The sequence below is a fragment of the Cnephaeus nilssonii genome (genome assembly GCF_951640355.1).
Source record: "Cnephaeus nilssonii genome assembly, chromosome: 18".
Lineage (NCBI taxonomy): Eukaryota > Metazoa > Chordata > Mammalia > Chiroptera > Vespertilionidae > Cnephaeus > Cnephaeus nilssonii.
Genome location: NC_137089.1, coordinates 36,762,165 through 36,777,575, shown reverse-complemented (window position 1 = coordinate 36,777,575; position 15,411 = coordinate 36,762,165). Strand labels below are relative to the sequence as shown.

The following is a 15,411-nucleotide window of genomic DNA, read 5'->3' as shown; positions in this document are numbered from 1 at the left end:
GAGACATCTATAATACTTTCAACAATAAAGATTTTTAAAAATTTTAAAATATATTTTATTGATTTTTTTACAGAGAGGAAGGGAGAGGGATAAAGAGTTAGAAACATTGATCAGCTGCCTCCTGCACACCTCCCACTGGGGATGTGCCCGCAACCAAGGTACATGCCCTTGACCAGAATCAAACCTGGGACCCTTCAGTCCGCAGGCCAACGCTCTATCCACTGAGCCAAACCGGCCAGGACAAGATAAAAAAAAAATTTTAAAGACATCTGGTGTGATGGAAATTTGGCTCACCTAACTCCAGAGTCCAGAATCAAATTTGGCTTAGGCACAGTTGGATTAGTTTTCCTGTTATGATTCTCAGCTCTGCCCTACACATGTTGACTAAACCTAAAGCAGATTCTGCCAAACTGGCTGCATATCACACCATGCAGTGAGGGGGACATAGCTGCTCATGATTGTCAAAATAAGGTTCCTACTTCAGTCTGAGTAGTCTAACTTGAGTAATGAGCCCATCCCTGAGATTATATATAGTGACTGCATTAGACCAATTAAGGGCCACCCCTGGAGCTGGGAGTAGGGTCAATACCCAAATAACTACTAACATTGAGAAATATTACATGGATATTACAGAGACATCAATGTACCTCTACTCATTGGCACAGCCCACGCAAAAATAGCAGAAAGGAGCATTGCATTTTTTTTATTGATTTTTTTTGAGAGAGAGAGGGAGAGAGGATCATCTATCAGCTGCCTCCTGCATGCCCCCTACTGGGGATGGAGCCTGCAACCCGAGCATGTACCCTGATGGAATCAATGGGCAACCCTTCAGTGCACGGGAAGTGGCCCAAATAACTGAGCCACACAGGCCAGGGCACATTTGCATTGTACTATAAATGTAGCTACTTTATTAAAAAGCAAGATCCTTTACAAATAATTTTAAAGTATCTCTAAATTTTAATGTACTGTTACGATCACTTTTGGTATAAGTACTCCAATTTATATTATTGAGATTTGAGAAAATCAAGCTTCAATTTGCAACCATTATTTAGAAACTAATGAATTGGGGTTACCTTTCCCTGCAAAGTATTATCTTACAGCCTTGAGCTATTCAGGAGCTGAATAGGCCATTTTCTAAGCAAAGTCTGTTTTTTGTTCACTTTCAACTTGTTTCAGAGATAATTTCTCAAGCTCCTTGGTGATAATATACAGGAAATGTCAATCGTTATCAAAAACTTAATCCCAATGTCCGCGTAATAAAACTGGAGCCAGAAACATGGGCTGGAGAAGAGATGGAGAGAGAAATCAGTTGCAAACAATTCAGCAACATTAACTTATTTATATTGTTGAGAATGGATGCATTTAGTACCATTTTTAGGTTGCATGAGCACTTCATTCTACATATTTTATTTATTGGTTAACAAGAAAACATCACACAAGTTGTTGCTTTTAAATGAGTAGTACCAAAAACCAAAGGCCAACAGGAAGAGGAGCTGTTTGTGCTCCATTGTTTCTGAATATGGATAATAAGCTCTGAAACTAAACATCACACACTCCACTTGAGGGATGTAGTCTGAAGATTGTTGTCATAAATTAGTATGACTACCTAGTTAGTATTCAGGATTTTGAAAAATCACCGCATTGCACAATAGAATAATAAACTACCCAATAGTGCAGCCACTTGAAAATAAACACAGAGGGGCCGGAGCACGGTAACTTTACAATGAATCAGAGAAACTCTGGGAGTTGGAGTGCTACACACTGCAGAGGCTCAGAGTTTCCACAAACTTCTGAGTGATGAGGTACAGACGCATAAGTCATGCATGCAGAGAAGACTTCATTTATATTGCTAAGTCTGCACTGTATCCACACGTAGCCGAATAAACTGAACTGAACACAGACTGTTGAGTTCCAAGGTTTCTTTCTATATTTCTGGATTGTTTTAACTGTGAATTCCAAAGACACATGCATTGTTGAGCAATGTGGGCGGGGGGGTTTCGTTCTGGGAGGGTGGTTTTTGAAGATAGGACAAACTACACAGAATGATGGCTCTTATTTTTACTCATCCTTATGGTTTAAGTAAAAGATGATTATGTTAAAATTATGGTGAGGTAATTATTTCATTCACTGCTTAATGATTGAAATGGCTATGTCATTGGGTTTGCAAATTATTAGTTAGAAAATTGAAAATCTGTGTGTTCTCTTGTTTTGGCCTATTTTCAACACAAGTTCCCACAGCAAATAAATTTATCTTTTTGGGACCAAAATACTAGTTTAAGGACTTCAAATAACTTCTTCTGAGGTAATCAGTCTGTAAGTTTCTAAAGGTTACTAAACCTTTTACCCAAATATTAGTGAAATTAATACCATTCATCTTTGTAAATATCAAGTTATGATCTACTTATTTTAGAAAACTAATTAACACAAAACTCAGGTCAACTGTAACCAGACTGGCATACTTAAACTTTTGATCTCAGAAGTCAGAATATTACAAAAAAGAAATAAGGAACTCTGTCTTTTCAGGTCAATTTGGGGAGGAAACAGCTAAAATCATAACTTGATAACTAACACCAATGATTAATTGCTTTTTCAACATGTGGATTATCTTGGTGCCAAAAATTATGGAACAATTGCCTAACAAACTGGAGAGTCCCTGATGTCAGTACTCATATTTTCTTTGGATTATGCTAAGCAATTATGCTAAACTTTCTAATGACTGAGTAAAATGGTATTGTGCCTTGGGGCACATTTTGATGAACTGCAGGTGTACTTTTTATAACCTAAGAGGCATATGCAAAAAGAAGTATATTGTCTAGAATAGAGCTCTGTGACCATTATGTTAGATTTTAGAGGATTACAAATATCTATCACATAACTATGAATATGTTTGCCATTAATAGTCATTACTTTAAGCTACTTAACTTCCTGAAAAATTAATTGGGATAAGTGCATCTCCAAATACATGTTTAATTTAAATGATTTATTTTTGTTCCTAGAATTTGCTACTTTATATTCTATCCTCATATTCAATTCAATTCATAATTTTTATTATTGATGATATTAAATAAGTAAGTCCCTTAAAACATATATGTGTTTAGCTTTAATCTTTTACTTCAATTGCTATATAATCCATCTATCATTTCTTGCTTGTGTTTCCATTATACTTGAGACTATTACCTGAAGATTCTGGGCTTACATAAAGTAACAAAAATTAGACTAAAAAAAGAAATTAACTTATGTTCTTATATATGAGGACACACCATATTGAGTAATTACAACCATCTGAAATGTTCTATAGCTTGAGATGTTAACTTGATATGACCACTGATGTCAGAATTACACATGAATACTACTTTTTAAAGGAGGTTATTTTCAAACTTTCTAACTAGTCTTAATAGTTAAGGTAAAATATGTTATCACTTAAAAGTAAGAAAGCATGAACTATTGAAATAGTAATTTATTTAGACATTAATGCTATGGACTTTTAATTATCTCAAGGTCTAAAAATAATTTACTAACAAGCGCTTTACCTATTGCAGTAAAGAGCAAAACTGAAAAAGAGTTATATTAAATATGAGATTTTGAAGCACAAGTAGAAATTATATTTTCTAATTCTTATGCTCCGACTACTAGATTTCTAAGAGCAGCTTTGAAAATACTATATTTATCACAATAATATAACATTCCAAGAACATTACATTTTAATCAAAAAAATTTTTTAAATATATTTTTATTGGTTTCAGAGAGGAAGGGAGAGGGAATCCAGATTTCTCACTGTAGCCTAAGGGCTGATCCAGCTCCTTGCTTGCCTCTCATTCTATTCTCCCCCTCCTCACTTTGCTCCTCCCCACTGTCATCTCGGTCCTTATGCTCATCCAGTTCTGTCCCCTCTCCAAGCCCTCAAACTGGCCACTTCCTGGGCCTGGCACATTTCCTCACAGGCTCGCACCAGCCTGGCTCATTCTCCAAGTCTCAGCTCAAGTTCTGCTCCTCACAGAGGCGTTGCCTATCTTCCTCATCTCAAAGAAACACCTTTCCTTCATCCCTTCCCACTTCTATACCCAGTTTCACTCTATTCTCTTCACAGAATGTACCATAATCTTGGCCATTGATATATTTACTTTTTCACTGTCTCCTTATACTAGAACGTAAGCTCCATATCGGGTGGGGCCTTAGTCCGATTTCTGCATCCCCAGCACTTTACTAGGCATACTAGACACTTGATAAATGTTTACTCAATGAAAAATAAATGCATGGGCATTTCTATTTGTTTTGGGGGACGGGGGTTTGTTTGTTTCTTTAATATATTTTTATTGATTTCAGAGAGGAAGGGAGAGGGAGATAGAAACATCAATGATGAAAGAGAATCATTGATCAGCTGCCTCCTGCATGCCCCATTGGGGATCAAGCCCACAACCCAGGTATCTGCCCTATTGGGAATCAAACCCTGGTACACAGGTCGATGCTCAACCACTGAGCAACACCAGCCTGGCTCTATTTGTTGTTGTTTTTTATAATATATTTTATTGATTTTTTAAAGAGAGAGGAAGGGAGAGGGATAGAGAGTTAGAAACATCGATGAGAGAGAAACATCAATCAGCTGCCTCCTGCACAACCCCTACTGGGGATGTTCCCGCAAACAAGGTACTTGCCCTTGACTGGAATCGAACCTGGGACCTTTCAGTCCGCAGGCCGATGCTCTATCCACTGAGCCAAACCGGTCAGGGCCTGGCTCTATCCTCTCTAATAAAATGGTAATATGCAAATTAACCATCACTCCGCTACATAAGCCGTGCCCACCAGCCAAGCCACACCCACCAGCCAATCAGGGCGAGTATGCAAATTAACCCCAATCCAAGATGGCTACAGCCACAGAGAGCAAGGTTTCCCAGGTAACAGAGCAAGCCAAGCTTTCCATAGCCTTTGCAGGCCTAAACCTCCATTCAAGCTACAAAGTTTCAATTATAGAAGGTGAACAAATTCAAACAAATGGCGGCAGAATGGAGCTTGAGTGAGCAGGCCAGGGTTGCCGGCGGCAACAGGGGAAGCAAAGCTTTCCGCCCACCCTGGCCGGGCTCACCCACTTAAAGCTACAAAGTTTCAATTGTAGAAGGTGAATTAACTGCCACAGAAATGGCTGCCGCCCAGGAGGGAGCAGCAGGCTTGGCTCTGCTCCAGGCTACAAAGTTTCAATTGTAGAAGGAAAATAAATTCCAGATACCAGGGCCTCCGCTTGGGTCGCCAGGGGGTGTAGCCGGCCCGCAAACCACCACAGGCCCCTCGCTCAGGCCACCCCACGCCCCAAGGGAACTCCACCCTGATCCGGGACACCCTTCAGGGCAAACCAGCTGGCCCCCACCCCTGTACCAGTCCTCTATCCTATCTAATAAAAGAGTAATATGCAGATTGACCATCACTGCAACACACAATATGTCTGCCCCCATGTGGTCAAAGATCCTGCCCCTATGTGGACACAAGATGGCCACTACAAGATGGCCAGCAGGAGAGGGCAGTTGGGAGGCACCCGGCCTGCAAGGGAGGGCAGTTAAGAGGGACCAAGCCTGCAAGGGAGGGCAGTTGGAGGTGATCAACCCTGCAGGAGAGGGCAGTTAGGGGTGACCAGGCTGGCAGTGGAGTGGTTAGGGGGTGATCAGGCTGGCAGGCTGAAGTGGTTAGGGGGAATCAGGAAGGCAGACAGGCAAGCAGTTGGGAGCCAGCAGTCCTGGATTGTGAGAGGGATGTCCCAGATTGGAGAGGGTGCAGGCTGGGCTGAGGGACAACCCCCCTCCGTGCACGAATTTCATGTACCGGGCTTCTAGTTTGTTTATAAGAAACATTAACAATATGTGTTTTTATTTTTTTAAATATATTTTATTGGTTTTTCACAGAGAGGAAGGGAGAGGGATAGAGAGTTAGAAATATCGATGAGAGAGAAACATCACACACCCTCCTGCACACCCTCCATTGGGGATGTGCCTGCAACCAAAGTACATGCCCTTGACTGGAATTAGACCAGGGACCCTTCAGTCAATAGGACGACGCTCTATCCACTGAGCCAAACCAGTTAGGGCAACAATATGTGTTTTTAGAATGACATGATTAAATGTGTTCATGCCTTTTTACAGGAAACTGACTTTTATTGCACTGTAAGATCATTATAAAATGAACTAGAGGCCCGGTACACAAAATTCATGCACCGGGGGGGGGGGGGAGGGGGGTTGTCCCTCAGCCCAGCCTGCACCCTCTCCAATCTGGGACCCCTCGAGGGATGTCCGACTGCCCATTTAGGCCCAATCCTGGTAGGATCGGGCCTAAACGGGCAGTTGAACATCCCTCTCACAATCCAGGACTGCTGGCTCACAACTGCTCACCTGCCTGCCTTCCTGATTGCCCCTAACTGCTTCTGCCAGACAGCCTGATCACCCCCTAACCACTCCCCTGCCAACCTGATTGATGCCTAACTGCTCCTCTGCCAGCCCGATTGCCCCTAACTGCCCTCCCCTGCAGGCCTTGTCACCCCTAACTGCCCTCCCCTGCAGACCTTGTCACCCCTAACTGCCCTCCCCTGCAGGCCTGGTCCCCCCCAACTGCTCTCCCCTGCAGGCCTGGGTCCCCACCAACTGCCCTTCCCTGCAGGCCCAGTCACCCCCAACTTCCCTCCTCTGCCAGCCTGGTCATCCCTAACTGCCCTCCCCTGAAGGCTTGATCGCCCCCAACTGCCCTCCCTTGCAGGCCTTGTCCCTCCCAACTGCCCTCTCCTGCTGGCCTGATTGCCCCCAACTGCCTTCCCTTGCAGGCCTGGTCCCTCCCAACTGCCTTCCCCTGCTGGCCATCTTGTGGTGGCCATCTTGTGTCCACATGGGGGCAGCCATCTTGTGTGTTGGAGTGATGGTCAATTTGCATATTACTCTTTTATTAGATAGGATATCGATTCCTAAACTTCTTAATAGATTCAAAAGAAGAGTGAAGAAAAGTTTTCATCATTTTTTTTTCAATCATGGGTCACTATTGCAGAAATATGCAAAAGGCCACACAATAATAAAAAAGCACCAGCCATTTTCAAAAACAAGCATGGAGTGAAACTCTTTTTAAACAAGCTGACCAAAAAAAGCTGACAAGAGCCAAAAAAATAAAGCAATTAAATACAGGTATACAGATATACAAGATGTTTTCACTGATTTTAACAAGTTATTTGAAAGATGTGAGAATAGAGTATATTACATTGCTGAGTTTCACTCTCTGCTTCAATCCATCACCAACTAATTAAACTTTTGCTGAACTTATTATTGGCCTGATAAACTTAAGCAAAGTCTTGGATTTTTATTAGAAGACAGAGGTTCCTCACCCCTGGTTCCTAAGACAATTAAGCAATGAACTGTTCCTGAAACCTAATCTAAACTTTTTCTGCAATTATAAGTCCCTTTCTTGCAAATACTCCATGAAAAACTCGAACCCAAATTAAAGTGTTAGACTCTATTGACAATACATGTTTCAGAAATAAAGATTAAAACATTATTTAAATGAGAAATCAGCCCTAACCAGTTTGGCTCAGTGGATAGAGCTTCGGCCTGCAGACTAAAGGGTCCTGGGTTCGATTTTGGTCAAGGGCATGTACCTTGGTTGTGGGCATATCCCCAATGGGGAGTGCAGGAGGCAGCTGATTGATGTTACTCTCTCTTCGATGTTTCTAACTTTCTATCCCTCTCCCTTCCTCTCTGTAAAAAATCAATAAAATATATTTTTAAAAAACATAAATGGGAAATCAATGACAATGTTTGTAAAAATACTTTTCAGAAAAAAATTTTACTCTAAGATATATTAACTGTATAATATAAATGTGATTTTAAGGTAATGAAACTGATTTTCAGCTTAGATCCCGTAATTTACAGTCACATCTCATACATGTTATATTTATTACAATTTGACTCCCTAGTGGAGGGTGGAAGTGAACCATTTTGGAAAAAAGTTTATGTATATTAAACATAATGGAATTTTAAAAATAGAACTTGAGAAAGTTTAGATATTAAAGTTAACAGAACATTAAAAAAATAGAACTTGACAAAGTCCTTTGCATCCATTCTTAGGTAGAGAAGGGGGCAGTGGAGGGACAGCTAGATTGCAAAGTTTCTGAGGTTAAGTGGACTTGATTTGGTGACTGAACGGGGGTACTAGTACGTGAGAGAGTACTGGAGATGGATTTTCGGCTCTGCTTTGGGTAGTGGACAGACTGTGAGAAAGACAGAAACTAAAGAAGGCAGATCAGATTTGTGCAGTATAGAAATTGGTTCAGTTTTTGACAAGTTCACTTTTTATTGCTTCTTTGAATTCATATCCAGATGGAATGAATATCTAGCAGCTAGCTGGATGGATATGTCTGGAACTCAGGAGAAATACTTTGTTTTGTTTTATATATAACCTATGTAATAACGTTATTGTATTTAAAAATGATATAAATTAGTTACTAAGTTAATTTTTTCAAAAATTATTTATTATTGATGTACACCATGGCATTAGAAGGCCATGAAGCTCTCAATTAAATGATCATCCCCAAGTTACAGAAATCAAGATTAATACCTTGAAAGGAAACTTCCTCCTCCTAAGTCAAAGAACTTCCTTTGTATTGGTGCTACAACTTACAGCTTCTATAAATGGACACTTGTTAAGAAATCATTCACTTATTTCCCAAATTTTTAAGTAAATCTTCCCTCCTTAAATAAATTTTTCATTGCTCCCTGTTCTAGATATATCTACACTAATAAAAGAAAAACATGTAAATTGACCGTACCTCTGCTACACCCACAAGCCAATCAGGAGCAAGTATGCAAATTAACCCAACCAAGATGGCTGTGGCCATGGAGTGAGCAGGAGGCTTGGGTTTCCCCGGTGATGGAGGAAGCCAAGCTTCCTGGCCGGCCCTGGCTCTGCTCAAGGCTACAAAGTTTCAATTATAGAAGATAAATAAATCCCAACAAAAATGGCGGCAGCCATGGAGCTGAAGCAAGCAGGAGGCTTGGGTTGCCCCCAGCGATGGAGAAAGCCAAGCTTCCTGGCTGGCCCTGGCCTCCGCTCAAGGCTACAAAGTTTCAATTATAGAAGATAAATAAATCCCAGATACCAGGGCCTCCACTTGGGTCGCTGGGGGGCGTGGCCAGCCTGCAAACCACCACAGGCCCCTCGCCCAGGACGCCCCATGCCCCAAGGCCATGGTCGGCAAACTGCGGCTCGCGAGCCACATGCGGCTCTTTGGCCCCTTCAGTGTGGCTCTTCCACAAAATACCACGGCCTGGGCGAGTCTGTTTTGAAGAAGTGGCGTTAGAAGAAGTTTAAGTTTAAAAAATTTGGCTCTCAAAGAAATTTCAATCGTTGTACTGTTGATATTTGGCTCTGTTGACTAATGAGTTTGCCGACCACTGACCCAAGGGAACCCCCACCCTGATCTGGGACACCCTTGAGGGCAAACCAGTCGGCCCCCACCCGTGCACCAGGCCTCTATCCCATCTAATAAAAGAGTAATATGCAAATTGACCATCACTCCAACACACAAGATGGCTGCCCCCATGTGGTCAAAGATTGCTGCCCCCATGTGGACACAAGAAGGCTGCCACAAGATGGCCAGCAGGGGAGGGCAGTTGGGAGGGACCAGGCCTACAAGGGAGGGCAGTTGGAGGCGATCAAGCCAGCAGGGGAGGGCAGTTGGGAGGGACCAGGCCTGCAAGGGAAGGCAGTTGGGGGCGATCAAGCCTGCAGGGGAGGGCAGTTAGGGGTGACCAGGCTGGCAGAGGAGGGAAGTTGGGAGCGACTGGGCCTGCAGGGAAGGGCAGTTGGGGGGACCAGGCCTGCAGGGGAGGGCAGTTGGAGGGGACCAGGCCTGCAGGGGAGGGCAGTTAGGGGCAATCAGGCTGGCAGGGGAGCAGTTAAGCATCAATCAGGCTGGCAGGGGAGTGGTTAGGGGTGATCAGGCTGGCAGGCAGAAGCAGTTAGGGGCAATCAGGAAGGCAGGCAGGCGAGCAGTTGGGAGCCAGCAGTCTTGGATTGTGAAAGGGATGTCTGACTGCTCGTTTAGGCCCGATCCTACTGGGATCAGGCCTAAACGGGCAGTCGGACATCCCTCGAGGGGTCCCAGATTGGAGAGGGTGCAGGCTGAGCTGAGGGACACACTCCCCGTGCACAAATTTTGTGCACCAGGCCTCTAGTATATGTATAATATTGATTTCAGAGAGGGAGAGGGAGAGGGAAAACGAGATAGAAACATCAATGAGGAGAGAGAATCATTGATTGGCTGCTTCCTGCACATCCCATTGGGGATCAAGCCTGCAACCCAGGTATGTGTCCTGACCAGGAATCAAACCATGACTTCCTGGTTCATAGGTCAATGCTCAACCACTGAGCCATGCTGGCCAGGCTATACTAGCTATTTATTGCTACGTAACAAATTATCCCCAAAACTTAGTGGCTTAAAACAACACAATGATTATTTCACAGATTTTGTGGGCCAGGAATTCGGGTCCTCTACTTCAGGGGTCTCTCATAAAGCTGCAATCAAGGTGTTGGCCAGGAATGAGGTCTCATCTGAAAGTTCAAATGAGGATGGATCAACTTCCAAGATTAAACAATAGTTTTTGGCATTCAGTTTCTTGTGGGACTGAGGCTCTCCGTTCCTCATTACTTGTTGGCTGGAGGCCATCCTCAGTTCCTTGCCAAGTGACACTCCTAAATGACAGCTTGCCCTGTCAACAAGTGCAGTAGAGAGGCTGATAGCAAGACAGAATTCATGATCTTTTGTAACCTAATGGCAGAAATGGTATCTCATCAACCTTTTCTTCATCTATTGGCTGGGACAAGCCATTAGATCCAGCCCACACTCAAGGGGAGGTGATTACACAAGGGCATGAATACCAGGAGATGACCATTTTATTTTATTTTTTATTATTTTTTAATCCTCACCCAAGGATATCCCCCCCCCCTTTTTTTTAGAGAGAGAGTGTAAGAGAGAGGGAAAGACAGAGAGAAATATCGATGTGAGAGAAACACATTAATTGGTTGCATCCTGCACATGCCCTGACCAGAGCCTGGGCCAGGGAGGAGCCTGCAACCGAGGTACATACCCTTAACCAGAATCAAACCCAGAACCTTTCAGTCTGCAGGCCTACACTCTATCCACTGAGCCAAACCAGCTAGGGCTCATTTAGACCATTTTAAAAGTCTGCCTACCATACTCACTAATATTTTATCAATCTACAAGGTCAACACAAAAAGAGTTAACGCCAATAAAAGCTAATTTTTCTGTATAGAGTTATATGATGATATACTTCTCTGGGCCTTTTAAAATGTTGATTTCTCAATGAAAATAACTAATCATTAAAGTGTTTGCTTAGTAGTCTAGAGGTCAAGAAATACAAAAAGCATATAGAACAATTTTTTAAAATAAAAAGTGTGTTTCTGTCTAAAGTTACTTGGAAACTCTAGTGGAGACTTTTTTAAATGTGCTTTTTAGAGCAATTCTTCCATGACTGCCTTTTAAAATGACTGTCAAGACTCCATTTTTTTTTTTTGACAAATACAAATTTCCCAACATCTGTCAAAGTGTAACTCTTAGAATACTTTACACTGAACTTACAAATGTTACACTGAAAACAAGTATTTCTTGTAGTCTGCCAAATTTCTGCCACATTGGAAAATATGCAGATGATTGTTTAACACTGTGTGCCACTAGACAGGAATTATATTTCATATCTTAATGAGAAAATACTTTATTTTAAACTTAAAATTAATTAGTAATTCAACTATTTTAAACTATTTTAAATACCAACAGTCACAAAGAGGTTTTCAATTCCACAAAGAGCAGAATCTAAAAATGGATTTGCAGAATATAATTTTATCATTTAAAAAAAAATCTGATTACTAAATTAAGAGAAATAAACAAGCATAATCCCACCCCCAAGAAATAACCACTATTAAGTATTTTGGTATATAGTATAGGTATGGATGTATATAACTGTATCTAAATCTATACTATTAGACATAAATATATTTTTTTAGACATTTAAATGTGTGTATTTTACCACAAATGAGGTCATATTCCTTTTTATTATTTATGAAATCATTACAAAACAAAGATTTAACAGAGCAACTGATTTTTAATAAGACATTGCTAAACATGTTTCTAGCAAAGGAATGTTAGAAGCAGGTTAAGTGAGTGCCACAAACAGCAATGAGACAACCCTGCATACATTACCAAAGCTGTTGTTCCCAAAGGAATGATCTACAAAATAGGTAAGAAGCGCATCTGATCTGTGTCATATTGTGTTTTAGGCATATTATTTTGATCACACTTTTACTTCTTAATATCCTTCTGTAGCTTTTTATTCTGTTAGGTAACTCCCTCCTTAAACTCTTTCCCCAGTGTCTGAATCTATATTATGTGTTTCTCAATCACAGAATTACTATTTGTTCTCAGAACATATCTCACTTCTCATGAATCTTTTTCTGACATCTTAACCGGTTTTGCTTTCCAATTCCATCAAAACTAGTTGGCATAGTTACTGACTTGCTATAGTTCTCTTTTCCTTACTTCCTCCCTCACTACTATTTTGGCCTCCTGGGGTTCTATGATTAGTTTTATTCTGGAAACTATTGAACCTATGTCATCCCATATATGTGGCAACCAAACTCATCTACTTCCCCTCAAGTTACTTGCCACCTTTCCTTTTTCTCCAGTATTGTTTCTTTATCCTAACAAACACCTGAGAATTATCTTCAATTATCTTCTCCCTCCCTTTCTAGGACCTATCCGATCTCTCTATTAAATCCTGCTTCAAGATGCCTCCTAAATTTGTTCATTTCTTGCCCCTCTCTTTGCCTTCACACTAATCCAGGCCAAAACTGCCTACAACTGGACTCATCAACAATGTCCTGAATAGGTTAGGGTTCACCTGTCCCCATCCCTCTGTCCCTCTTTCTAGGCACTCTTACTGAAACAGTCAGTGAGATATAAGGAAAGAGGACCTGAGCTTGAAATCAGGAGCCCAAGGATAAATTCCCTCTCTGCCACCTCAGTTGTGACCTTCAGCCTATTTCTTCCCTAACTCTAGGCCTGGGGCTTTCCTTACCTGCAAAATGGCAAATTGGACCGTCCACATGGGCTCTAAGCTGCCTTGTAACTCTAACACTCTCCTCTGGCCCTTCTTTGCTAAATGAACAGCAATGACTTTTCCAGCATGCCCCCTCCTCCTTAGATCACAGCTGTCACCCACTGTTTTACAGCTTTCACTGTCCCTTACATCCAGATTGCTCACTTTACCATATCCCTAATGAGTCCCAGTCTTTCCACTATAAATGTCAGTTCCTCCTTCTATTGTTGTTCTTCTCCTGCATTGATAAATTATTTTAACAAACACTTATGGAGAGGCTGCTAATCTAGAAAGCACTTGGCCAAGTCCCGGGAATAGCAAGATAAAAGGCACAATCCTTGCTCTTAAAGAATTTACCATTTTATTAAAGATATGGGTAACTAACAAACATACAGTAGTGTGGTAAGTATTGTGCTAAAGAATTTAATATATCCTAGTTGTTTGGGGCAGAAAGCAGTAATGACTTAACAAGACCCAGTATCTAGAAAGGCTTCAGAAAGGATGTGTGCTCATTCCAAGCCGAGTCCTTCAGTCTTAAAAGGGAAAATAAGAATTAAGAAAGTGTATTCTATTGCTACCTTGAGGCGAGGAGAGAAGAGGGTGAAGTTTTATTAGGAGAAGACATATTGTGCCAAGTGCCAGATGGGAATACTGAAGTCTAGAGGGCAAGAGACAAGCAGTGAGGCTGGCCATGATGAATGGACTGCAATGTCACTCTAACGAATTTGGATTTTGTTTGAGTAAAGGGCTGTACTTGGATTTAAACAATTTATTTCCTAGTCTGTTATTGGGAAAAGGTGGTGGGTTTGGGGCACTGCAAGTTCAAAACTGATGGCAAGGAAAATCCAGGAGAGGGAAAGGATGACCTGCCAAAAATTGTCCTGGTAAGAAGGCTGGCCCACTAACACCCCAATGTGACCGATGCCTTGCCGCCTCATCAAGCTGACTGCCTTCACTCAGACCCTGTCTAGGGCCACCCTCCCGCCAGGCGTCACAGGGAGCAGGACCCCGCGACGCCACAGAGGAGGGCGCTTCCGGAAACCTCGCGAGATCTCTCCTGAGCCGCGAACAGACCAAGCGTGCCTGGTCGCCTGGCAACCACAGGTGGGCAGCCGAGGAAGCTGGCACTGGCGAAACTTACCAAACCGGAGTTACTTACCCGGCTCATCCAGGACCGGTGAGGTGCATTCAGGGAAGAAGCGTGGGGACCTAGGGAACCCTAGAGCCAGGTTTCTCAAACTTGCCTGCCAGTAAGACTTTCCTGGGGCACTTGTTGTAATGCAGATCCCTGAGCCTATATCTCTAGACATCTAGAATTTCTAGAAAAAAATCTGGAAGTTTGTGTTTTAAACAAATGGCTATAATCAGGCAAGATTGGGAAACTGCTCTGGAGGAGGGAGACGGGTGGAGGGGCGGCTGCGGAGCCGAGGGAGCGGGATCTGTGGGTGCGGACCTGAGTTTGAGAGCATCTGGAAGCCAGTGAGCCTGGGGCTAGCTAAGAGAAATACACAGTCTCAATCTGAAACTCCACCGCATCTAGCCAGTAGGAGCCTCCAGATGATGAAAGCCAAAGGACCCCCCCCTTCGCCCGCCCCCCCCCCCCCCCCCATGGATTCCCAGAGCGCCTGTAAAGCAGCTCCAAGTGCCCGCCCTGGCCATCTGGAGAGAGATTCTGGCAAGTGAAGCCCCGAGATAAGAGATATCTACTATGGAAAAAATATGAAAAAGCAGTTTCTCACCCTAGTCGGTTGCTCAATGGCTAGAGCGTAGGCCTGCGGACTGAAGGGTCCCCATTGATTCCCAGTAGGGGGCGTGCAGGAGGCAGCAGACCAATGATTCTATCTCATCATTGATTTCCCTCCCTCTCTCTCTCTCTCTCTCTCTCTCTCTCTCCCCCCCCCCCCCTTCCTCTCTGAAATCAATAAAAATAAATTTTTAAAAAAAACTGTTTCTCAGACTTTGGAAAATAAGGGACCTTTTTAAAAAGAAAACCAGGGACACCCCACACGTGTTGACATAATTATTTTTATTATAACGTTCTAAAATGTATCCAAATCCAACCTAAGTTTAGTTTAAACTCCTGAAGCTTATAATTTCTCTAAAACAAACTATAATGCCAATGAAGTTTAAAATTATTATATTAAATTTAAACATGATAAATGGTGGTGTTTGGGTGAAACAATTCTCTTTTGTGGATCTGACTGTTGTGATGCAGGTTCTTTTGATTAACAGCCTCTATTATTGTACTAGAGGCCTGGTGCATGAAATTCATGCAACGGGG

The 15,411-nt window shown here is 42.4% G+C and overlaps 1 protein-coding gene across 1 annotated transcript in view; it reads left to right on the top strand.

Annotated features, from left to right (window-relative positions):
• The first annotated feature begins 14,236 nt into the window (after nt 1-14,236).
• The window catches only part of PPP1R42 (protein phosphatase 1 regulatory subunit 42), a 35,228-nt gene continuing 34,053 nt past the window's right edge, over nt 14,237-15,411 (top strand). The window contains exon 1 of the mRNA XM_079796247.1: nt 14,237-14,307. The gene's annotated coding sequence lies outside the window, so the exon portion shown is untranslated. The remainder of the gene's footprint in view (nt 14,308-15,411) is intronic.